The sequence below is a fragment of the Telopea speciosissima genome, chromosome 9, assembly GCF_018873765.1.
Source record: "Telopea speciosissima isolate NSW1024214 ecotype Mountain lineage chromosome 9, Tspe_v1, whole genome shotgun sequence".
NCBI lineage: Eukaryota > Viridiplantae > Streptophyta > Magnoliopsida > Proteales > Proteaceae > Telopea > Telopea speciosissima.
The window spans coordinates 44,491,120-44,516,533 of NC_057924.1; the positions used below are offsets into that span (position 1 = coordinate 44,491,120).

The 25,414-nt window shown below is 38.0% G+C and overlaps 1 long non-coding RNA gene and 1 other non-coding gene across 3 annotated transcripts; both read right to left on the reverse strand.

Moving 5' to 3' along the window:
• Nucleotides 1-6,274: 6,274 nt before the first annotated feature.
• On the reverse strand, nucleotides 6,275-6,381 carry LOC122641198. Its single transcript, XR_006329847.1, has one exon. It is a non-coding gene; the product is annotated as a small nucleolar RNA R71 (small nucleolar RNA).
• Nucleotides 6,382-10,623: 4,242 nt separating this feature from the next.
• LOC122640540 lies at nucleotides 10,624-21,278 on the reverse strand. Of its 2 annotated transcripts, none has more exons than XR_006329685.1 (4): nucleotides 21,185-21,278; nucleotides 16,466-16,535; nucleotides 15,976-16,136; nucleotides 10,624-10,635 (listed from the first exon to the last, which is right to left on the reverse strand). It is a non-coding gene; the product is annotated as an uncharacterized LOC122640540 (long non-coding RNA). The 2 variants fall into 2 exon arrangements; XR_006329684.1 differs by lacking the exon at nucleotides 10,624-10,635 and adding an exon at nucleotides 15,163-15,571.
• Between the last annotated feature and the right edge of the window lie 4,136 nt (nucleotides 21,279-25,414).

Below are 25,414 nucleotides of genomic sequence, written 5' to 3' on the forward strand. Positions count from 1 at the left end.
TTGGAAAATTCTGGAATATTATGTTTTTGCCCTATCTCTTAAATCATCTCTGTTATGTCCACGTGTACTACACGTGAGGGGGGAATTATGTATAGTATACTGCAGCCATTGCAGAAAGCAGAACTTGCAAGAACACTTGGTGCAAAACATAGAAGATCAGAGTTTTCACCATTGCCAATGGGTATCTATTTTGTTATTGGGATGAGTTTGCCGTAAGAGGGAGATTGGTATTAAAGTATTGAAGATGTTTGGTTATTGCCTGCCTATATGAGGTTCTACAGTTGGGTTGGTTTTTTTTCCGCTGCTTGATCTTTTCTTCTGCATATTTATCTGCTTGCTACCCTAGTTACTTATCTTCAAGATTATCATTCAGAGATTCATCACTAGACAGCAATAGAAGATTGGGAAAGCTGCCTTTTTTGGAAGACATTCCAGTCCCGGTTTGCTTATCAAGTCTGCCCAAGTTTTGAAGATCAATTTTTTTTCAAGTTCTTGAAGGTTTATTTGGGAGCTGCATTCGTCTTGAAGCTGGATTCTGCTACAACTTATTTTTTCCATTTTGTTCAAGTTGGGCATTAGTACCTTGTATGCGCCAACTTGAGGGGGAGTGTTAGCATGTTAGCATTATTGCATTATTATGGAGTTCTTTTTTCGTTAATTCAAGCTGGATCTTCTTTCTTTAATTATTTGTATAATCCAGCTTGAGGGGGAGTGTTGGAATATATACTCCAGAATACCATGGGGGTATTCTGGTCCTTTTGGGGTAGTTTTTATGCTATTAAGTGTAAGTCGGCTATGTGGGTTTTAGTCCTACATTGACTATTTTAGTCTCTTGTAACTTTCCCCTCTATTATAAATAAAGGGGCTTACCTATCAATTAATACAAACAATTATTCTCTCATTCTCCCTTTTCTAGCCCACGATTCTGCCAACAAAGTGTTATCATCCTCCTACCTGGTGTACTATGGTCAGTATGGATGTTGTCTTCTATAAACATCTTTCCTATTATCCATCCCCACATCTTTAGGGGGAGAACATTAGTGAAGATGTGCTGCCGGTAGAAGCTCCCCTTTAATATATTCATGATGAGTCTGCTCCTGTTCTCCCACTATGGATCCCATACAGGGGGAGACCACAGAGATAAATAATAGTGACATTCAAATTCAAGGGGAGCAAACTCCAGTTCAGAAAATCATTAGTGCATTTCAGAGGAGGATTGATGATTCAACTATGAAGGTCTATACAAAGAACCGGACCAGAAATAAGCAGCTTCAATCAACTCTAGCACCAGTGCCCATCCAGTTGCCAATCCCGGATCCAGAGCCTACTCCTCCATCTGGTGAGGTCCCTTCTCTTGAGTTACCTAATGCACTTTGCAAAGGTACTAGGGTCTCTACTCAACATCCCATATCTCATGTTGTTTCGTATAACTCTCTTTCTCCATCTTTTCGTGCTTTTGTTTCTTCTCTTTCTTCTGTTCGTATTCCTCTAAATTGGCAGGAAGCTCTTACAGATGGAAAGTAGAAAGCAGCAATGGTGGAAGAAATGATAGCCTTGCATAAAAATGATACATGGGAGCATGTGATTCTTCCTCTAGGGAAAAGACCAGTTGGATGTAAGCAGGTACTTGTGGTGAAACAAAAGGTAGATGAATTTGTGGATAGATATAAGGCACGACTTGTGGCAAAGGGGTTCACTCAGACATACGGGATTGACTACTAGGAGACCTTTGCACCTATTACAAAGCTGAACATTGTCAAAGTATTGTTGTCATGTGCCATAAACTTGGGATGGGATCTCCAACAGTTGGATATGAAGAATACCTCTTTCTCAATGGAGAACTGGATGAGAGGGTATATATGGATATTCCACCAGAGTTCTCTTGTGACAAAACCCAAGACAAAGTGTGCAAGTTGAAGCGTGTACTTTATGGGCTGAAGCAGTCACCTCGAGCTTGGTTTGGGAGGCTTCACAAGGCTATAATTTCTGTAAGCTATAGACAGAGTAATGTTGATCATACTCTATGTATAAAAAGGGTTGATCAGAAGATCACCATTCTCATAGTCTATGTTGATGACATTGTTGTAACCGGAAATGATGGTGATGAGATCAGTAGTCTGAAGGCTTTTCTTGGGAAGGAGTTCGAAATCAAGGATCTGGATAAGTTGAGATACTTCCTTGGAATTGAGGTTACCAAGTCTTCAAAGGGCATTTTTCTCTCCCAACGGAAGCATATCCTAGATTTGTTGACCGAAACTGGTTTGTTAGGGTGTCATCCTTCCGATACCCCTATGGATGCTAATGCCAGACTTGAGGAAAAGGAGGGTGAACCTGTTGATAAGGGTCGGTACCAAAGGTTGGTGAGGAAGCTGATTTATCTCTCACATACTCAACCAGACAATGCCATTGCAGTGAGTCGTGTGAGTCAGTTCATACATGATCCCTACTCTTCTCATATGTTGGTTGTTCTTCGTATCCTTCACTACTTGAAGTCAGCCCCTGGAAAGGGCATTCTGTTGTCTCCTTATAATCACCTACGGATAGAAGCCTATACTAATGTTGATTGGGCTGGTTCTTCTGACCGCAAGTCTATCTCTGGGTACTGCACTTTCGTTGGTGGTAATCTCGTCACTTGGCGCAGCAAAAAGCAGAATGTGGTTGCTCGTTCTAGTGTTGAAGCAGAATTTTATGCTATGGCACAAGGTATATGTGAGTTGTTATGGCTCAAAGGTCTACTCCAAGATCTTGGTATTCCTGTTAATCTTCCTATGAGGTTGTACTGTGACAACAAGGCCGCTATTAGCATTGTACATAATCCAGTATAGCATGATCGCACTAAACATGTTGAGGTTGACAGGCATTTCATCAAGGAGAAGTTGCAAGGTGGTGTGATTTGTGTTCCTTTTGTGAAGTCTGCAGATCAGCTAACTGATATTTTCACTAAGGGATTATCAGGAAAAGTGTTTCTTCCTATTTTGGTCAAGTTGGGCATGTTTGACATATATGCTTCAACTTGAGGGGGAGTGTTGGATTATGTACACCAGAATATTGTGGGGGTATTCTAGTCCTTTGGGTATTTTAATTATGATTTAATTATGTACTGCCGACTCTCTTTGTAAGAGTCAGCTAGAGTAGGGGGAATTCTGTCCTTTTGTAATTTTTCCTTCATTATAAATAGAGAACTTGTTTGGTCCATTTAGATCATTCAAGCATTGCATTCTAATTGCTCTGCTAACACTTCTCTTTCAAACTCAATACCTACAACAAACTATCCCTATTAAATTATGATATTTCTCCCAACCCCATTTTCATTTTTTAAGTCCCTTCCATTATATCTTTCAACTACAACAGCCTATAAACCCCAATAAATCATACTTGTTTGGCTGGGATAGGACTGATTGTGATGAAAGACGTGGTTTCCCAAACCTGTCCTACACCACCTTGACATTCATGGAGACTAGTAGACTTGGAACTCAAGGTCCATCTTGTTGGGGTGTCTTGGGCCTCTTGGCAACAGCGATCTGACAATTGGAAAAGAAACTTGTACTATTGGAAGGAGAATTTTAAAAGGTGATCTTCTCTCTCTCTCTCTCTCTCTCTCTCTCTCTCTCTGTGTGTGGATCTATCAAGGTTTGAGATTTCATTGTTGACCTTGGTTTTGACCCTAGTCGAAATTGAAATATTTCGAGTTTTGACCGAAATTCGACCAAAACTCTGCACGTTTCTCTGCACGTTTCAGTTTGCCATTTCAGTAGTCAAATGGCCATATATTGGCACGAAACTTCAGGGAAACCCTAATCAAGCACTTCTAGACATATTAGAACCTTTAGATTGTAAATAAACACACCCAAAATAGTTGTTTGGTTTGTACCCTAGGTTGGCAGTGTACGTCGTACCTTGTTGTACACTTTCTCATATATAGCCTATTTTACAATTCATATTTTAGTTATTTTCATTGAATTTTGTGTGTTCTAACTTCTAATACAAAATTAAGTATGAAGAAAAACCATTTAATATTACACAATGTCAAAGTGCTACAAGTACAAGTGTACAACCAAATTTAAAACAAATTTAAGGCTGGATCACGAAGCACCTAGCCCCAGGCAGGATTTTCTTGAGCAAAGTTTAATGCTGGTTTGGTCTTCAAAACTGGGCAACAATTGATGAATTTGTAACAGATATGATGTAGTCCTAGGTAGGAAAAGCCCCACTAGGAACCAAGGGAACTAGGGTTACCTAACAATGTTGGCCGAATGGGACAGATTAGGCTAATTAGGGCAAAAATTAGGGTTAGGGTTGAATAATGGTAATGGGGTTTATAGGGTTTTAATATGCAGGTTTAGGAGGCCTTAATGACATAAAAAGGTTAGGGTTTGGAGGGGTTTCAAAATTCTGCAGTTGGGCAGAATCAGGTTGCAGGTTTTAGTGTTTAATGGAGTGAGGGAATGGAGGGGTTAGAGTGGATACCAAAGGCTAGGGTTAAGGTCGAGTGTGGGGAGTGATGGGGGGAATGTAGGCTGGTAGTAGGGTTTGAAGGTGAGGGCTAAATCTGGAGTTATCCTCCTATCTCCCAATGGTTACCTCAAGATTGAAGCTTATACTGATGCCGACTGGGTTGGTTCTACTGACAGGAAATCTATCCCTGGCTATTGTTCCTTTGTGGGTGGGAACCTTGTCACATGGCGTAGCAAAAAGCAGAATGTTGTGGCAAGGTCCAATGCTGAAGCCAAGTTTCGTACGATGGCCCAAGGCATTTGTGAACTTCTATGGCTTAGAGGATTATTGCAGGATATCGGTGTTGCTGTACACCCAAGGCATTTGTCACAATAAAGCTGCCATTAGCATTGCTTATAACCCTGTCCAGCATGATCGCACTAAACATGTAGAGGTTGACCGACATTTCATCAAAGAAAAGCTTGAAGCCGGCCTCATTTGTGTTCCCTTTGTGAAGTCTACTGATCAACTGGCTGATGTGTTCACTAAGGGACTGAGTAGCAAGTTGGTTCATCCTATCTTAGTCAAGTTGGGCATGCATGATATATATGCTCCAACTTGGGGAGTGTTAGATATATGGGGTAGAATACCGTTGGGGTATTCTGAACCTTTTTTCCCTTTGTTATTTTATTTGTTTTGTATGTGGTTTAGTCCTACATTGCTCATGTACATATTTTTACTGTTTCATTACTCTTATAAATAAAGAGGTGCTTGGGGTGAATAGATCATCCAAGCCTTTCCCTAATTTTAAATCTCTCTATACGATCAAATTTTAGCGCCGTTGCCGGGGAGCCGAAGCACGGTTTCTAAGATTGATTGAGTTGTTTTGTGTTACTTTGTTTTAGTTTTAATTTTATAATTCCAGAATTTTTATTTATTTTTTTATTTTTTTAATCTCTTTATTAGGTTAATTTTAGTATACCTAACACTCTCTTTGTTTGTGCAGGAAGCCGAGTAGATCGAGTAGGACAAGCTGTCAGTTTGGTTTACTTTTAATTCCTAGACTTTATGTAATTAGGGTTATTTTATGTAATTTTTTTTTTAAAATTCCAGCATTAGATTGGGTGTTTAGGTTTAATTTTAATTCCCCCAGCCCCTCAAGATCATGTGTGTAACCGTTCATCGGGGGCAGCACGTGGAATTGCGCAACCGCCAACACCAGGTAAGTATTTTCGTTAGTTTTAAATTAGTCAATTTTTTACTTTTTAATTCTGATTTTTTTTTTATTGAGTTTTTTTTTTATTTAGTTATTACGTCTTAATTTTTGTTTAATTAGCACGTTCAACCTGTGTTGTGTTTTATGCATGATCGGCATTCTTTGCACCCCAACCTGACTTCCCTTGACCTAAAAATAGAGCGATCTGTGGCTAAACCTAAGGATAAGGATAATAGTAATAAAATGGGTGACGAAAATCAGCCAGGAAGGCCGCTGAGTGAGCACTTCACTCCAACTGCCTATACCCCTGCATCTTGTATTCAGCTGCCTGCCATTCAGGCTGCTCAATATGAGATCAAGTCCAGCATCATACAGATGTTACCATCCTATTATGGACTTGCTAATGAGGAGCCTTACAAGCATCTTGACGAGTTCTTAGAAGTGTGCTCTACAGTCAAAATCCAAAACCTCTCTGAAGATGCCCTAAAGTTACTCCTATTCCCATTCTTGTTGAAGGACAAAGCCAAACACTGGCTTCATTCCCTAGATTCGGTTAGGATTTCTACATGGGCGGGGATGCAGCAGGAATTTCTGAAAAAATTCTTCCCCATTGGCCGGACTAATAGCCTTAGAAGAGCCATTACTAGTTTCTCCCAATTAGAGGGCGAAGAATTTCATGAAGCATGGGAGAGACTCAAGGAATTACTTAGGAAGTGCCCCCACCACGCTGTCCCGAAATGGCAGTTAGTCCAGTGCTTTTATGATGGCCTCCATGACTGATATAGGCAGACGGTAGACTCCTCTTGTGGTGGAACATTTATGCACAAGAATGAGACGGAAGCATGGGATCTTTTTGAAACCCTCAGTGAGAATTCCCAACATCATGTTTTGGCCTCTCGGACTGAGATTCCACACATAGGGCAACCAAAGAAGGGTGGTCTCTATGAGATCAATCCAACTGTAGAGATAACTGCTAAGGTTTATATGTTGTCCAAGAAATTGGACCATTTGATGTCAATAGGGCAGCATCCTATGTCCCCTTTCCCAATGAGTTTCTCTTTACCCAATCAGACTGAAGCCTATGCCCTATGTGCTAGCCCTAGTCACTATGTAACGAACTGCCCTTCGGCTGCACAATACCCTGAGTTTGTTCAGGAACAGGTGCAAACGGCTCAAAGTTTCCCTACACCGGGTAATGATCTCTTTTCCAATACTTATAACCCGTGATGGCGAAACCACCCAAACTTTTCATGGAGAAACTCAGTACCTAATAATCCTCCAAACCCACCACATAGGTCACCATTTAATGTTCAAACCAATGCCTATATGGGTGGACAGCCACCATATCCTCAACCCCAATAGAATGAATCCTTTGAGGAAAAGATGCTAAAAGCATTAAGTGGGCTCGAGCAGAACACACAACTGCTTCACTCACATACTCAGTCCATTAATAAGCTAGAGAACCAACTGGGTCAGCTAGCCGATGCTATAAGTAGGAGGGAGGCTAGCCAATTGCCAAGTCAGCCAATAGGTATCCCAAATAGTCAAACGGGTCGAGAGAAAGAGCAAGTCCAGTCGATCACAGTCTTAAGGAGTGGCACAAGGGTGGAAAAACCTGATGCACCCTTAGCCACTAATGGGAGGCTGCCCACTAGTTCTCAAGGTCAGGGAGAGGCTAAGTCAACCCAAGAGAAATCCGGTGGTGATGAAGACACACATGATTCTATTACTGAAACATCACCTGTGAAACCCATTCATCAGTTCCCAAGGAAGGGGCTGCACATTCCTATTGTGGAGGGACCATCACCTGTTTCTTACATTCTAAAGGTCCCTTTTCCCCAAGCACTTCAGACACCATCTTACCCCCTTCAGGGTAAACAGGGTGAAAAGATGCAAGAGATGATCGACTTGTTCCAACAAGTTCGCATCAATCTCCCCCTCTTGAATGCTATCAAGCAAGTTCCTGCTTACGCTAAGTTTTTGAAAGACCTCTGCACCCAAAAGCGTAAGTTGAGAACTCAAATCCCTAAGACCGTCCATTTGACTGAACAGGTTAGTTCGGTAATTTTCAGCCACCTACCTCCTAAGCTTAAGGACCCAGGTGCACCTCTTATTTCTTGCATCATTGGAGATCTCTCCATAAGTAGGGCACTACTTGATTTAGGAGCTAGTGTGAATATTTTGCCTAGTTCAATCTATGACAGATTTGGTTTATGAGATTTGAAACCCACTGAGGTCATCCTTCAGTTGGCTGATCGTTCAATCAAAACACCTAGTGGGTTGTTAGAAGATGTTTTAGTGAAGGTGGAAGAATTGTACTTTCCTGTGGACTTCCTTGTCCTGGATATAGATACAGCCACCACAGCCAAGCTTCCCCCTATCATTTTAAGGTGCCCCTTCTTAGCTACTGCGAATGCTTGCATAAATTGTAGATCGAGTGCCATGGACATCTCTTTTGGGAATAAGAAGATTAGGCTCAACATCTTCAATGCATCCTTAGGTTCCATTCGAGAGGAAGAGTGTTTTGCATTGGATTTATTAGATGAAGTTGTAGCTGATCACACTTCACACATGCTTATTGATGACCCTTTGCAGCACTATGGAGATGAGTCTGAGGCATACACTAAAGAGGTGCATACTTTGCTAGATCCCTCACCTTCTTTAGAACAGCCACCTTGGACAGTTAGGTTCGACTCGCTTCCTCCTTTGGTTACATCTCCCCAGCCTTCTTCTAAACCGGCTCCTTGGTATGATTTGATCCTTGACCCTCCGTGAGTCAGTCTGTCGTCTGGCTGAAGATGTTAAACATGGCGCTCTTGGGAGGCAACCCACTATTTTTTTTCTTTAGTACTTTTGTTTTTGTGTTTGTTTGTTTTTTTTTTTTTTAGGTAGCTGCTACTGATTGCTGGATGCACTGTTCTGCCGTATATTGCAGATTTCTGGTACATTCCTTCCCTTCTCCCTGTTTTTATTCTTCTGCATGCATTGAGGACACTGTATACTTTAAGTGTGGGGGGTTTGTGAGACCGATTGACAGATTTTTATTTTTTTTGGCTTTTGATAAGTTTTACATGCCTCTCTATTACTTTGATGCAAAACGCGGGAGAAAGTGACTTAAGAACCCTAATCTGAAGTAATGAAAACCCTGTTGAGAGGACAGTAGCTAGTATGTATCCTAAGGTGGGTTTTAACTCAAACAATAAGAGCCCCATCTTGTCGAAGGGATAGACCACTTGGCTGTCTTGTGTTTCTTTGAGCTTTTGGTTAGGAGCTGAGACCAAGTTTAGTTTTGGTGTGACATAAAAAAAAATAAAAAAAATCATGAATTTAGTTTTGTTGCTTCAACTTAGTAACCGGGGCATCTAGGCCACAAGCCCAGAGTCTCGCGTTAAATGGTTGGAGTGACCAGTTAGGTTATTATTACTAGTATTCTTAAATCCAGTTCGGGCTTGTAGCCTTTTTTGTTCGAGTGAGTAAGCCCGAGGAGTGTTCCACACTCAATGCCCTAAAGCCATCTGCCTTGGGAGTGGTTGGCTTAAAGCTCGTTACATGAGCCTTCTAGAAAGCTTACAAGGCCAAAACATTGCACGGATATGAGAATCACGTAATTTTCAAAAAAAAAAAAAAAAAAAAACAAAAGAGATAAATAAAAGTAAGAGTTAAATTCCTTGAAGCTAGACAGGGTACTACGCCTTAAGAAACGAGGTGACTTGATCGACACTCCTTGGGGTAAAACCTCTGAAAAAGAACTCTAGCATCACTATCCTTGTGGATATATGTAAGAAACAAAGCTACCAAGTAGCTCGGGTATCTTGTGTAGTAACCCTGCATGGCATTTGAGGAACAGTAGTGGAGTAACAAATGGAGTTCATTGTGAAAAAAAAAAAAAAAAAGAAGAAGAAATGTCATTGCCTTGGTACAATTGTATGGTCAAAAATGCTCCGAAGCCTAAAGTCCTTGGTACCCTCGACGTCATGAGTGGTCTTACCTTAAGTAAGGTGGTGTTTGGAAGATATGGGGAGATTCCCTAATTAGGATGTGTACCTGTTGCTAGAATGAATACTGGGTAATAAGAGCCCAAGTGTGGGGGTACCTTTGTCTTCTTGATCTTAAGTAGGGCATCTTAGTTTCGGGTTTGGTATGTTCTTCTTACCCATTGTCAAAATTTAAACTTGCAATCATGAATTTTGTGTGTATATTCCCTGCAAACACTCACGAGACAAAACTCGTCCACTAGGGGTTTAAAGGCTTGTTGCACATGCTAAGTGCAACCGTGATTCCTACAAAAATGAGTTGGGTCTTTTTTTTTTGTTTTCTTTATTTTCTTTTTGCTCGAGGACTAGCAAAATCTAAGTGTGGGGGTATTTGATGAGCACATTTATGTGTGAAATTATTCCATTTAATTCTGCATTTTTATCTGCTTAGAATGGAGCTACCTTGGGCATTTTCTGTCTTTTTCAAGCTACAGGGGTATTTTATGCGATTTCATGCTATTCTGGACTATCGGGTATCGTATCTTCAGATTTACACATAAAGTGGTCCAGTTTCTTTTCATGGTTACAAAAATGGCTGAATTCTGAGCAAGATGGACGTGTTGCATTAAAAGTACGCATCGGTTTCGGAGTCTATTCATGCGATTATTCTTTTTGGGCCAAAAAAGAATAATGGGTCGAAAAATGAGTTGAAATGCAAGCCCAAGCCCAGAACCAAGGCAGATTGACTGGCATAATACAAGTGGGCCCCTCCTTCATTGTTGGACGAATTTTCTCCCCTATTTTCTCTTTCTTCTATTTTATTCTCTTATTTTATTTCCTCTCCTATTTTCTCTCTTCCATGTATATTTTATATTTTTTTTTTCTTTTTTTTTTTTTTCTCCCATTTACTTTCTTTTTTTTATTATTATTTTATTCAAACCCCACACGGTTTCCACTTTCTTTATCTTATTTTATTCTAATCTCTCATCTTATACATAAGTCTTCCTCTCCCTCTCTCTCTCTCTCTCTCTCTCTCTCTTTTAGTTTCCTATTTCAAATCCTATCCTATCTCTTTTTTTTGTCTTTTTCTAATTTTAAAAGCCATTCCCCTCTCTCTCACCTTCCTATCTCTTTTCTAATCCCATATCCTAATCTCCCATCTCACTACCCCTAATTCCCAAATCCCTCACGGATTCTCTATCTCTCTTCCATCTCTCATGTTCTCTTCTTCTTTTTTTTTATTAAATTCTTTTTAAAAACTAACAATATATAAACCCACGGACAGATTGGGAGAGGGGAGGGATCCCATTGAAGGCAAACGTGCTCTCTTTCTCTTCTTCTTATTTCTATTTTCCTCTTTTTTTGTGTTTTTGGATCTTGGGTTCGGCAAGGGGAGGACGATCACCGTTCCAACAGCTTCATCGCCATAGATCGTCGTCACCATTGCTGCCCTTTGTCTCTTAGCACCATGATTGGCTAAGTTCCCTCTGTCTTCAGGTGTAGATGAACTAATGGTGTTTGCTATTGAAAATTCTGGTTTGCATTCTTGATTGCTTGATGTTGAGACCCCATCCCTGTTTGGATGATTTTAATAGATGTATTTAGTTGGAAAATTCTGTTTCTGTGATTCATTATTTTTCATTCAAGCGATGGTATTCTGTTCTTATGTGGTTGAACCGATGATGGATTATAGCTGAATAAACTAAGCGTGCCAAACCCTATAAGCGAAGGACGATAGTACTCATCAAGATAGTCCATACCTAGGAGGAATCCTACATTCTATGGTATTATAAGGCTTGTGGTTATAATAAACCGAAGCATGCAACCGAATTGAGTAACAACCCATTGGGGATTCGAACCCTAAAGATAGTCTTCTCCTGTATTTGCATATCGTTGTTAGCTTAGATTTGTTTCTTTCGTTCGAAGCACGGTTGCTAAGATTGATTTGATCGTGTCGTTAACCGGTCAAAAATAAAACCCTAAATTAATCTAGCAAGTAGCAAGTAAAGGGTCAATCTACGGGGAACTGGAAGGCTAAATTACTAAGATGATGAGATGAAAGTGATGAAAATTAAATTGTATGATTTGATCGTGTCGTTAACCGGTCAAAAATAAAACCCTAAATTAATCTAGCAAGTAGCAAGTAAAGGGTCAATCTACGGGGAACTGGAAGGCTAAATTACTAAGATGATGAGATGAAAGTGATGAAAATTAAATTGTAATAAATCTGATTTTAAACTACAAACAAAATAAACAAATCTAAGCTAACAACGATATGCAAATACGGGAGAAGACTATCTTTAGGGTTCGAATCCCCAATGGGTTGCTATTCAATTCGGTTGCATGCTTCGGTTTATTATAACCACAGGCCTAATAATACCACAGAATGTAAGGTTCCTCCTAGGTATTGACTATCTTGACGAGTACTATCGTCCTTCGCTTATAGGGCTTGGCACGCTTAGTTCGTTCAGCTATAATCCATCATCGGTACAACCACATAAGAACAAAATACCATTGCTTGAATGAAAAATAATGAATCACAGACACAGAATTTTCCAACTAAATACATCGATTAAAATCATCCAAACAGGGATGGGGTCTCAACATCAAGCAATCAAGAATGCAAACCAGAATTTTCAATAGCAAACACCATTAGTTCATCTACACCTAAAGACAGAGGGAACTTAGCCAATCATGGTGCCAAGAGATAAAGGGCAGTAATGGTGACAACGATCGATGGCGATTAAACTGTTGGAACGATGATCCTCTTCCCCTTGCCGAACCCAAAATCCAAAAACAAAAATAAAAGAAAGAGGGAAAATAGAGAGAAGAAGAGAAGAGGGCGCAATTGCTTATGCTATGGAAAATCCAACTCCCAATCTATCCATGGGTGTTATATATCTATTGTTGTTTTAAAAAGAAATTTAATAATAATAAAAAATAAAAAAAGGAAAGCATGAGAGATAGAGGAAGTAGAAATAAAAAAACCGTGAGGGAGATGGGGATTAGGTGGATTGAAATATGGAATTAGAGGATAGATAGGAAAGTGAGATGGGAAGAAAAAGATATGGGTTGGCTTTTTAAATTTAGAAAAAGACAAAAAGAAGTAGGATAGGGTTTGAAATAGAAAACTAAAAGAGAGAGAGAGAGGGAGGGAAACTTACATATAAGATAAGAGAGGGGGGATAAAAAGATATGGCAGCATATGGGAGTTAGGTAGTAAATGTGGGAAGGTGAGGTGGCATGAGAGAAAAGAAAAGAATGAGAGAGAGTGTGGCCGATTAGGATATGGAGAGAAGAGGTGGGAAATGGATTTTAGGAAAATGAATCCGTATAGGGTTTGAAAATATAAAAAAAAAGAATTAAATAGTAATAATAATAAAAAGGAAGGTGATTGGGAGAAAGAAAAAGAAAATGAAATAAAATATATAAAACATATGGAAGAGAGAAAATAGGAGAGGAAATAAAAGAATAAAATAGAAGAGAGAGAAAAAGGGGAAGAAATTCATCCAGCAATGAAGGAGGGGCCCACTTGTGTTATGTCAGTCAATCTTCCCTGGTTCTGGGCTCGGGCTTGCATTTCAACTCATTTTCCGGCCCATTATTCTTTTCTGGCCCAAAAAGAATAATCGCATAAATGGACTCCAAAACCGATGTGTACTTTTAATGCAACACGTCCATCTTGCTCAGAATTCAACCCTCTTCACAACCATGAAAATAAACTGTACCACTTTATGTGTAAATTAGAAGATATGATGCCTGATAGTCCAGAATCGCATAAAATACCCCTATACCCTGAAAAAAACAAGAAATACCCAAGATAGCTCCATTCTAAGCAGATAAAAATACAGAATTAAATGGAATAATTTTACATATAAATGTGCCCATCAAATACCCCCACACTTAGCTTTTGCTAGTCCTCGAGCAAAAAAAACCTAACTCACTTTCGTAGGAATCACGGTTGCACTTAGCATGTGCAACAAGCCTTTAAACCCCTAGGTTACCCCTAGTGGACGAGTTTTGTCTCGTGAGTGTTTGCAAGGAATATACACACAAAACTCATGATGCAAGTTTAAATTTTGACAATGGGTAAGAGGCACACACCAAACCCAAAACTAAGATGCCCTACTTAAGATCAAGAAGACAAAGGTACCCCCACACTTGAGCTCTTATTACCCAGTATTGATTCTAGCAACAGGTACACATCCTAATTAGGGAATCTCCCCATATCTTCCAAACACCACCTCACTTAAGGTAAGACCACTCATGACATCGAGGGCACCAAGGACTTTAGACCATTCAATTGTACCAAGGCAATGGCATTTCTTCTTCTTTTTTTTTTTCTTTTTTTTCAAAACAATGAACTCCATTTGTTACTCCACTACTGTTCCTCAAATGCCATGCAGGGTCACTACACAAGACACCCGAGCTACTTGGTAGCTTTGTTTCTTACATATATCCACAAGGATAGTGATGCTAGAGTTTTTTTTCAGAGGTTTCACCCCAAGGAGTGTGGATCAAGTCACCTCGCTTCCTGAGGTGGAATGCCCTGTCTAGCTCTAAGGAATTCAACTCTTACTTTTATTTATTTCTTTTCTTTTTCTTTTTTTTCTTTTTTTGAAAATTACATGATTCTCAGATCCGTGCAATGTTTTGGCGTTTTAAGCTTTCTAGAAGGCTCATGTAACAGCTTTAAAAGCCTTTCCCTAATTTAATTTTTTCTATAAGAGTTAGTTTAATTTAATTAAAACACTAAAAGTGCCAATCAAATGTTTGGGTCATGTATTTTACTTTTTAAATAGATTTATTGACATTGAAATTGCTAAAAGAACAAGAGATTAAGGGTTTCGAAATAAATTCGTGTTTCTTAAAATTGAGAAATGGTATTTCCATAGTGAAAATTCTTACTAAACATGCAAAAATAATACAAACTTATATACATTATTATAATTATAGTGAAAGAATTCAACCTGTTGAGAGCTTGAGTTGAAAAGCAAAGACTTTTATCTCACCACTCTATTCCCCCCCCCCCCCCAAAAAAAAACAAAGAATTATCATATCACTAGTCACGCAATGGTGATGGTGCTCATGAGCATCTAACAAGACCAAACAATTGTAAAATCACAAGTCAAAAATAGGGAAAGATATGAGAGGGAAAGTTTTACAACCAAGACCTTAAAGAAGAAAAAGGAGAAATCTAGCATTGAGTGAATAAGAAAGAGGTGATCCAAGCAACAGATTTGAAAAAATTCCAAGAAGTGGGGAAAAAAGAAAACAAAAAAACAATTATAATCAAAAAGAAAAATGAAGAAAGAAATGTCTATATTAAACGATAGGAAATAGCCTAAGCCTGATGAACTTCATAAGAAACTATGAACAGTCAAAAATAGGAAAAAGGAACTATTTTTCATACTACTTAAGAATTTCTAATTTTCCAGTACATATGTATTTTGCTTCTTTCTTTAATTACTTTAACTTGCTCTTTTTTATGATAGGTGTTACTTTAATTTAATTAAAACACAAAAAGTGCCAATCAGATGTTTGGGTATGTATTTTACTTTTTAAATACATTTATTGACATTGAAATTGCTAAAAGAACAAGACAGCTTTAAGATTTCAAAATAAATTAATATTTCTAAAAATTGAGAAATGGTATTACCATAGTGAAAATTCTTACTAAACATGTAAAAAATAGTTCAAACTTTTATACAGTAGTATAATAATAGTGAAAGAATTTCACCTGCTGAGAGCTTGAGTTAATCTTTGCAGGGCGGAATCTAGTCTCAATTGGAGAAGGCAATTTCCACTAGAAAACCACCTGCTTGTGCCTTGTCAAGAAGCAAAAGTCCCCTTCCCTCAAAAGTGAAGATAAAAGAGAAAGTCTAGAGATGTCGTCTGAGAACATGTAGAGCTCTCCAATCTCAAGCATCCAACATCAGGTCTTCATCTATTTAACAAAAAAACAAGTCCACAACACTGGATAAGTCTCACCAATGCAGTGAAATGACCAAATGCTTCATCTTGAGGCACTATCCAATAATAAGCTGCATCATAGACTATTTTCTTCAATTGCATATCTTCATTCTGTAAGTCATCGTTGAGCGAAAGCCACCGAACCACTTACTTCAGTTCTCAAATATTGCTTAGTGAATGAGAAGCATAGGTTGGATACCCAAAAATACCAACCTATGTTACTCGGATATTTAACAGCTATGCTACCACAATGCATACGTAAATTTATAACACACAAATTCAACAAAGATGAACTTGCCAAAATGAACATCTTTAAGCAAAGCTTAGGGATAAGAGTCTTCACACCAGCACATCATATACGAAAAAAAGTTGGCTTACTTTCACCTAGCTCTTGGATCTCCTTTGGTGCAAATGTTCCTCCATTTATCCTTAAGGTCAACTGGGTTACGGCCTTTATGAAATACATGGCAACCAAATTCCAGGATAATCTTCCATGGTAAATTTTTAGAATAAGTACTTGAAAATCTCCGTACTCCTTCCTGCAAAGATAGCAAATAACAATTAACCCACAAATCAGTTATAACAGTACTCAACAACTCAACACAGAAAGCCTTATCCCAAGTTCTTGGGGTTGGCACAAACAAAATGGTACCCTATTATATAATAGATCAGCCTGCCAAACCCTAATTCTTAACCTTAAATCCCAACTTTAATTTCATAAGAAGATGAAAAGCGATAGGCAGACCCATCAAAAACGAAAAAATGATAAGCTTAAGAATACGGAAAAAATAATAGTTCCAATCGGAACTACTTGGAACAAAAACCAGTGATAATGAAAATGAGCAGAACTATGTCAAGAAACTCGTACCACTAAAATTTTCTCCTCTTCTTCTGTCCAAGGAATATTCCTTCTCCTTCGAGATAGTACAGGAAATGACCTGCAGTCAGCAAAAAGATTAAACCAACTTTCAAGAAATATAGTCAATTTCTTTAGCTTCTGTGAATGGCTGTGTATATTGGGTCATGAGAGGGAAGAGAAATGATGAAGATCTAAAGAATTACATTCGTAAGAAGAAGAAGAAGTCAAAGTAGTTGTTGTCTTTTAGTAGTTTTCGATACTTAGTTTATTTTGATGTATTTGTGTTTTAAATGGAACCGGTTCAACCAGTGGTTCAATTTAAGTGAATTTAGTAGATTTTAGTTAAGTTTTTTTTTTTTAATGTGTAGTTGGGTCCACTCCTCTCCACAGTTTTATAAAGGATGTGTTATAGTCAGCTAGGGGGGCTTTTCCCCTCTTAGTCTGAATAGGACAATGGCCTTTAAGCCTTATAAATAAAAGCTATTCGTGGGCTCCTTTATACCCATCGAATATTGAAACCATAGTTGTCAAGGCGGCAAGGCGATCTAAGGCGCTGGAGGGGTGCCTAAGCGCTTAGGCGACATGGCACCTGCCTAAGCATTGCCTAGGTGCCCAAGTGTTATTTTTTATTTCCCCTCTTTTCTAACTATATTTGTTATGCTACAATATGTACTTTATATCATAAAAAAAATCAACATTAAGCCACATCACGTCATAAAAAATCAATAATAAGCAACATCAAGTCATCAAAAATCAATATTAAACCACATAAAGTCATAAAAAATCAACATAGAACTAGAATACAGCATAACTGAAGAAGCAAGCTATTGGAAGTTTGAAACAATCAAAACAAACATTTGGTTTATACTGTTCTTAGAAAATATGATCTTATCAATAAGTAATTAAACTCATAGTTAGAGAACTCCAAGTTTCTCAGTTTTTTCGAAATCCCGAGACGAGACTGCCTACGAGTCTCAAAATGTCAATATCTCGCCGAGATTTCGGAGAGATCTCGGTTTGACATAGGAAAATGCCCATATAGGTCATTTATATGAATGCCAGATCTCGAGATCTTGCTGGAAAGTCTTGGTATACAGACACCTATCTATGCCAAGAACCAAGACAGACACTTATTTATGCTTAATATCTCATTTACTTAAGATATTATTCATAAATAAGCAAATACTCCCCTATTTGAATCCAACAAAAATAGTTAAAAAATCAAATTCCAAAAGGAAAAAAAGTCAACCCCCCAGTTCAAGAACAAAAACTGGATTTTCGGAGATAGGTGCAATTTTCAACTTTTTAATGTTGGGGTTTTTCTCAAATCTAAAAATTCCATAAATCTTATTACGGTAAAACATTGCTAAAAACCAAAAGTGCGGTAAAATATTCATTTGTTTTGATGTCCAAAAAACTATTTTCATTCAGAGTGATTTTGACAACGTTCGCGCACACCGAATTAAGTTTGACCGGTACATAACTCTTTCAATATAAATCAGATTTTAGCAACCTTGGACTTGTTGGACAGCTTTGTTTTTCAAAAGCATTTACTTAAATGATATTAGGCATAAATAAGTGTGTTTGTCCTGTGTCTGTCCTAGTTTCTAGTATAAGTAAGTGTCCTGCTTTCCCACTAACTGAAACTCCTATTTGGACTTTGTTTTAGCAAAATCTGATAGTGCAATTGTGTTTAAATGGCCTAAAATAGGCTGAATACCAAGTTTCAGACCCAAACTAGGTCTAAAACCCACCGAGATAAGGCTTCGAGTCGAGAACAAAAAAAAAGTGCACCAACTCGGTGAGATCTCGACTCGACTCGGTTTTTCAAGGGTCCGAGTTCGCACCGAGACCTGAGTTTTCAAACCTTGATTAAACTGCCCTTGATTTAGAGACATGTTCTTGTTCTCTATGGCCCTCTTTGGTATCATTTTTCATTTTCATTTTGGCCTATTTAAAAAAAAAATCATTACTAAAAACCATTTTGATCAAAAAGTAAAAACTGTTTGGTAACTACTAAACATAATAGATTGTAGAATGAAAAATAAGTTTGGTAACTACCTATGTGTAAATAATTTTTATTACATTTTTTAACAAATGGGTGAAGAAATTCTCTCATTGCCTATCTTCTTTCCCAAATCAACTCTAAACAGTAAAAATGAAGAGAACTCTAGAGAATAAAATCGCTTAATTAGTGAATAATTACTCTGATTTCGTCTATAGAGTTGAGGTAGCAGCAGGTGTGAAGACCACGACTGTCCCACCAGCCTTCCCAGCTGACCAGAGAAGCTTATAGAGAGATACACAGAGCTTCTTAGACTTTAAAGGGACAGTCTTAAGACAATCACAGGTTTCTGGAGAAGCTATAAATATATGTATTGGCCATAGGCCCTCCCCATAATTTGAAGAATAAAGCTTTGCAGTTTCTGAAATCTAGTTCTGTGAATTCAATGGTGTTTACCTGGTGGATTCCGGGTGTACTTGGTGGATTCCAATTGAAGACTAATGTGGATTCCTCAATGGAATAGTGGATTCTCCTCGCAAGCTTTGGTTGATTTCTAGCCTGGGGTTTCGGTGGATTCCTAACCTGTTTTATCCTTCAATCTGTTCTTCTATCCATCTATCAAAGTTACAGGTCAGATCTGAACACTCACATTCCTTGTGACTTTGTGAGTTGTGACTATACTGTTTCTGTTCAATCATTCAGATCTGTTTTGTTTATTTGTTTCTGCTATATGTTACTAGTTCTCATTTCAGTTTATTTCATTAATCCCAGATTTATCTCTTTGAAGTTATGTTCTGAATTTCTGAATACCCTAATCGATTTATCAGTTCTATTCTTGCTTTAAAGTTTGCTACTTGCAGGATTGTTCCAGATCTCGCAATCCAGCCACCAGATTTTGATCAACTTTGCAGGCCTATTCTACTTGGTAAATTAACCCATCAACAACATTTCAGACCTATTTGATCAGAATATCTGAAGCTATTGACCTATTAGCTCCTGAGCCGCACGAGGCTGTTGGTACCCAACGACCACCACCACCAATCGTAACCCTGAGTCCCTTGGGCGGAGCTGCTAGCTACCCAGGTCCTCGTTGCAGGTAGAAGAAGGGACTTGCCTATATATTTTAACGACCAAATATCTATTTTACCCCTCATGTTTGGGTCTTATGAGCACGTGCTCATTAAAGAGCGAAAAAATAAAGGAAAAAATGTTTTTGGCCATAATCCATAATAAACTCTCGAGTATTATCATTTTGGGGGTGCTTTCATTTATTTTAAATAAAAACAAGTTTCAAAATTGATACCAAACACATGTAAAAATGAAAAATTGTCAGAAAATGAAAATGAAAAATGATACCAAAGAGAGCCTAAGAAGTTTGACTGATAAAATGATTTTATTTTTACATGAGACTTTTTATATTAGGTATAACACAAAACCAGCTTTCTAACAAATCCAAGATTGCTTAAATCTGATTTATATTAAAGGAGTTATGTTCCGGTCAAACCTTATTTGGTGTGCGCGAATACTATCAAAATCGCTTTGAATGAAAATATTTTTTTAAATATCAAAATAAATAATTATTTTACTGCACTTTGGGCTTTTAGTAATGTTTTACCATATTAAAATTTATGGAATTTTTAAATTTGAGAAAAAATTTAGCATTAGAAAGTTGAAAATTTCACCAAGCACCAAAAATCCAGTTTTTGTTCTTGAACTGGGGGTTTGACTTTTTATCCTTTTGGAATTTTATTTTTTAATTATTTTTATTGGATCCAAATAGGGGGGTATTTGCTTATTTATGAATAATATCTTAAGTAAATACTTAAATGATATTTGGCATTAATAAGTGCTAAAACCTGGTCCGATACCATTTAAACCAGTGCAAGGCACCCTACAAATCCGCTTGGATGCCTAGGCAACGCCTTGACAACTATATTGAAAGCAAACTCTCAAAGCTACTGCTCTGCAACTTGTCTTATTGCTGAAGATACTTGTCTTGTGTTTGATCAAGGCTGATGGAATCGGTGTTTGATCCGATTGACACCTTGCGGTGGGAAGCCCGGTTGGTTCGTTTGGTTAAGTTTTGCATCTGCATTACTATTCCTACATTTTCAAGTTCTGATCTCAAGGTTAATTCAACATCAACAAGTTCTGAAGTTTATTCATCACCAACAAGTCCAAAATCCCCAAACCCTAGATTCCCCTTTTCTCTTTTTTTCCCCCCAAGTTCTACATACAGCCGAGATCATTCCGGCCATGGGAATCCTCCCAAATTCAGGTCGAGTGCTCCCCTGCCCCTTTGGGAAACTCGATCCAAGTTTGGTTCACTTCTGCCCAGCCAAACCCTAGAAATCCCATTCTTCCCCTCTTAAACCGTAACCCTAATTTCCCTCTTTTCTCAATACCCTTGCTGCCGATTGTGTCACACCCCACTGGTTTGCCATTTTCAGTTCATTACTTCACTGATCTTAGTAAATTTAAAGCCTAACATTAACCCTAACCTCCATATCCTAAATCCCATAAAACTCTAAACCTAATTTAGACTTTCCCTGATTTAGACCCTAAATTGATTCATCCTTTGAGATGGATTCTAGTTTTGGTCTCTAGTTTGATTACATCAAACCTAGGACTACATTAAGAAATCATGAGCAGATTGGAATTGATAGACAGAGTATAAGAAGGATATTGATGTTCTTGAAGTGCCTTAGGAATCAACAACATACCGTCTAATAGCTGGCCTTTGGGATCTACTAGAGTCATCAGAGGAAACATTAACATTGTCATTTTCATTCTCCAAATGTGTCTGTTGTTTCTTTTCCTCTTCTTCCCCACTGATGGGCTGAGGCTTTTCAGGCTCATCAGTAGTTTTTCTGGACTGGGGTTCTTGACTGGTACTCCGAGATTTACTCTTCCCTACACCAATGAATGTAGCTAAACATTTCCTTGCTAGGGCAGCCTTCTTCTTTGAATCAAGATAGAAAGTGATTGCCCGATCCCTTGAACAAAATGGACACTGGAAGTTCCCTTTATCATCAAAACCAGCTGGGGATCCCAAGCAACTGTCATGAACCACCAACTGGCAGCAACTTACACTGCAAATTAACAATTGACCACCTCCATTACTACACTTGCAACATACCCTTCCAAGAGGATCCTCATGTTCATGTTTGGCAATCTTGACATCTGCAAGGTGGTCAGTATTTTCTGCAAGTATTCTGCTTTTTCCCAAACAATTTAGTTGTGCTTCCTTAAGGAGGCCACTCCTTCCCCTTTTAGTAGATTTTATAACACTACCAGATGGATCTCCTTTCAAGATTTCATTCCCAGTTTCATGGATCACAGTTTCCGACTTAGGATCTGACGGTTGATGTCCCCAATCGTCCAGACAACTCATATGGCTCTCATCCACATGATGATCATCATCAAGAGAAAAATGCCTTTTAACTGGCTTTTCATTTGCCATACCCCACTGAGCAGATTCAGTATTTCCACCCGGAAGCTGTCCTTGCAAGAGCCCTTTCCCATTTCCTCCAGAAACTATATAAACTAATCTTTCTTGTGGTGCCTGGATTTCATTATCACCAGTAGTCTTGTGGATCATAACAGGTTCAAAAGATTGACTCCCATCAGTAGGAGTTATACTCTTGTTTTCATTTTCTTGGTCCAACTCACTCTTGTTCCACTCCTGTCCCTCCAGCAAGAGCTCTTTCCCATTCTTTCGAGAAAGTGGATGAACTGATTTTTCTGCTGGTGTCTGAATTTCATTATCACCAGTGTCACATATCCTTGCAGGTTCAGTGGGATCACCCTCGCCGGCATGAATTATACTCCAATTTTGATTTCCCTTGGCCAAACATCTCCTTTTCCACATGGATGTTGAAAATGGACGAGTTCCATCAAGGATTGCATCCTTCAGCTGATTATAAAGAAGAAACATTGTGTAAGATAAACTCCTTTGATCAAAAACACATAAGCGAAAAAGGACACATACCTGTTTTAAAGCACATCTAGGCAAGCTCTCTCTTTTATGGAGAATAAACTGCTGAACCTCCTGCTTCAACATTTCTGACACTTTTGTCTGATAGAAATAATTAAAAAAATATCAATGTACAATTGAATCCTCTTTGACATTGTCAAAAACAGAGAACCACTTCTCCAAGACATTAACGCAAAAAATCATTTTGATGGACAAAACAGCATTGTGCAAAGAATCAAATAAAGAATTGATAGCATTGCATTCTAAATAATTTGGGTTTCTTCCCCAAAAAAATTTGTCCCAAGTGGATATTCTTACTCTCAACACGTTTTTCTACATAGTTCCATTGAATGGAGAAAACTCAAATACACCCATAAAGACTTGATCTAAACACCAAATTGTCATACATTTAGCATCGCATTCTCATTGATTTGGGATTTTTTTTCTTCCCCAGAAATTTTCCAACAATCAGACAATTTCTCTACTTAATTCCATTGAATGGAGGATACTCAAAAACACCCTTAAAATTTTGACTTAAGGTTCAAATTGTCTGACATTTCATAACGCCATGCAATTCAAATGATCAAATATAAATTCTTTCCAACCAAATTTCGTAAAAGAGGGACGATGGAATATACACCATTCAGAACAAGACTGAGAACTCGGAGACTGATGCGAATTCGATACCTTGTTCAGAACAAGACGGAGAACCTCTTCGCAGCTTCTTCGCTCGGCCACACCATCAATGGCCTCGAAACCAGCCCCCGATGTCAAAGATGCAACTCCTGCATCCGATGCTCTATTCAGACTAAGCCACTGCTCCAAGCATCTCAAAGCAACTCTTTCCCGAGCAGTTTCACTCGACTTGTTGGACAACTCTGGAACTCTACTAGTCAAATCTGCACAAAGTAAGCAGTGAATCTCAAACTTCTATCTTCAGGTACAAAACTTTGAAAGAGGGGAAAGGGAAGAAATGAGACAAGCAAACATAAAAAATATATTTTTCATCACTGCGTACCGCGAAGAAGAGCTGTGTCCACGGGTTTAAAGTCTGCAAGAGCTTCCAAGCACCAAAGCCATGCAAGTTTCGAAGAAGAAGAAGACGAGGAGGCCATCGAAGGATATCAAATAGTAGTTTCAGAAACCCAGTTCGTGACCTTTTTCATGTTTGGCTCCGTAGTTCAATTTCTTACCATATACATAATAAGTTCAGGTGCGGCAAAAAAAATGGGTTATGGAAGCGTGCAGGAGCAGACGGCAATTAAACAAACCGACAGGAAAACCCTTTCTTCAGTTATACGAGTTTAACCAGAATCAAGACCTAACATAACCGATTCAGGGGAGTTTGAAAATCAGATCAAATAGTCATCAATCGCACTGAAATTTTTAGGTACAGATCCGTTTCACCAAGACGTATCTAATATACGTGGAATCACACAATTCGTGAACAGTATATGGAGTTTTGAAAAAAAAAAGCTTCGAATCTAGTTTAGGGGAGAGAGAGAGAACTTGCAGGAATTTGTTCAATTTTCAACTCAAATCAAAACCCAATTGCCATGGATTTAAGTATCGCATCGTATTGTTTCGTATAAGCCGATACGTATCGATATTGCAAGATATCAATAAGATACAATGAGATAATTCTCTTTCTTTTCTTTTAAATTTGATATAGATCAGTATCGCATTGTATCAACCAATACGGTGCGATACGATACGATTGATACATATTGATACCCTTGATATGATTGATTTAGGGGTTGGAAAAAAATTGAAAGTATCAATACGTATCACATTGTATCGATCGATACATTACAATACACACATTAAAAGGCACATGTGACTTTAGAATTATGATTCTAAAAAGCATCAACAATACCACAGACAATTTTTCATCCAAAACTTCAATTTTATGACATATTCTTTCAAATTCCATGCTTGGGGCATTGATTCCTTACTAAAATACAAATCAGATCAAGAAAACAAACTACAAATATTGCTTATTTATATTGTTTTTTGCCCCAAAAGTGTATTTTTATGTTTATCTTGATCATTTTCATATGTATCTATAGCGTATAATATGTATCTCTGATACGATATGATACATCTTTTAAAATCACCCCACAGATAGGATACGCGATATTGATACTTTAAACCTTACCCATTGGCCAAAAGATTTTAAATTTAGATCCAACCAAAACAGATCTATTACAACTGGTTTTGAGAAGGAAAAAATAAAACTCCATACCCAAGGAAAAGACATTTAAGGGCCTTAAGATGATTCGGACTTTTTAATATGAACATGTTATACACACTCAAACACCTTGGGAAGAAAAGAGAAAACAGAAACTTGAGGGGACAAATTTCTTAAAGGGATTTGGAACCAAGGATACTAGAGGACATACAGTTTATAAAAAATGCAACAATAAGAAGGGCATCAGAAAACTCTTAGGGACATGCATTCCAAAGAGTAGATTTCTAGTGACTTCTAATAAATGTCGATTTTTCCATTCAGCTACCTTATTCTATTGGGTTGTGTCAACATAAGCAAGTTGATGGACAATGCCGTTATCAGTAAAGAAATTTTGGAGTCCACCATTCATGTACTCATCGTCTCTATTAAAGCAAAAAAAAAGGGGCGTACCCAGTGCATGAAGCTCTCGTCACTACAGTATGTATTCGATATGGTATGAATAATGCGGTATCGATATTCAATATACGGTTTCTTATATTATATATATAAATTACAAGATATAATATGAAATATTCTCATAGATATAATGTGAAATATTCTCATAGATATAATATAAATTATTATATATTACATATGTAATATATATATCCATATCCCTATCCTTATTTTCTTTTAAAAGTAAAACACCCGCGAAGTCCAAACGACCACCAAATTCATTCACCAGCCAGCTAATGTTCTCCTCATCGAACAACTTTTTTCCCTAAATGAAGATCCCAAACGTCTCCC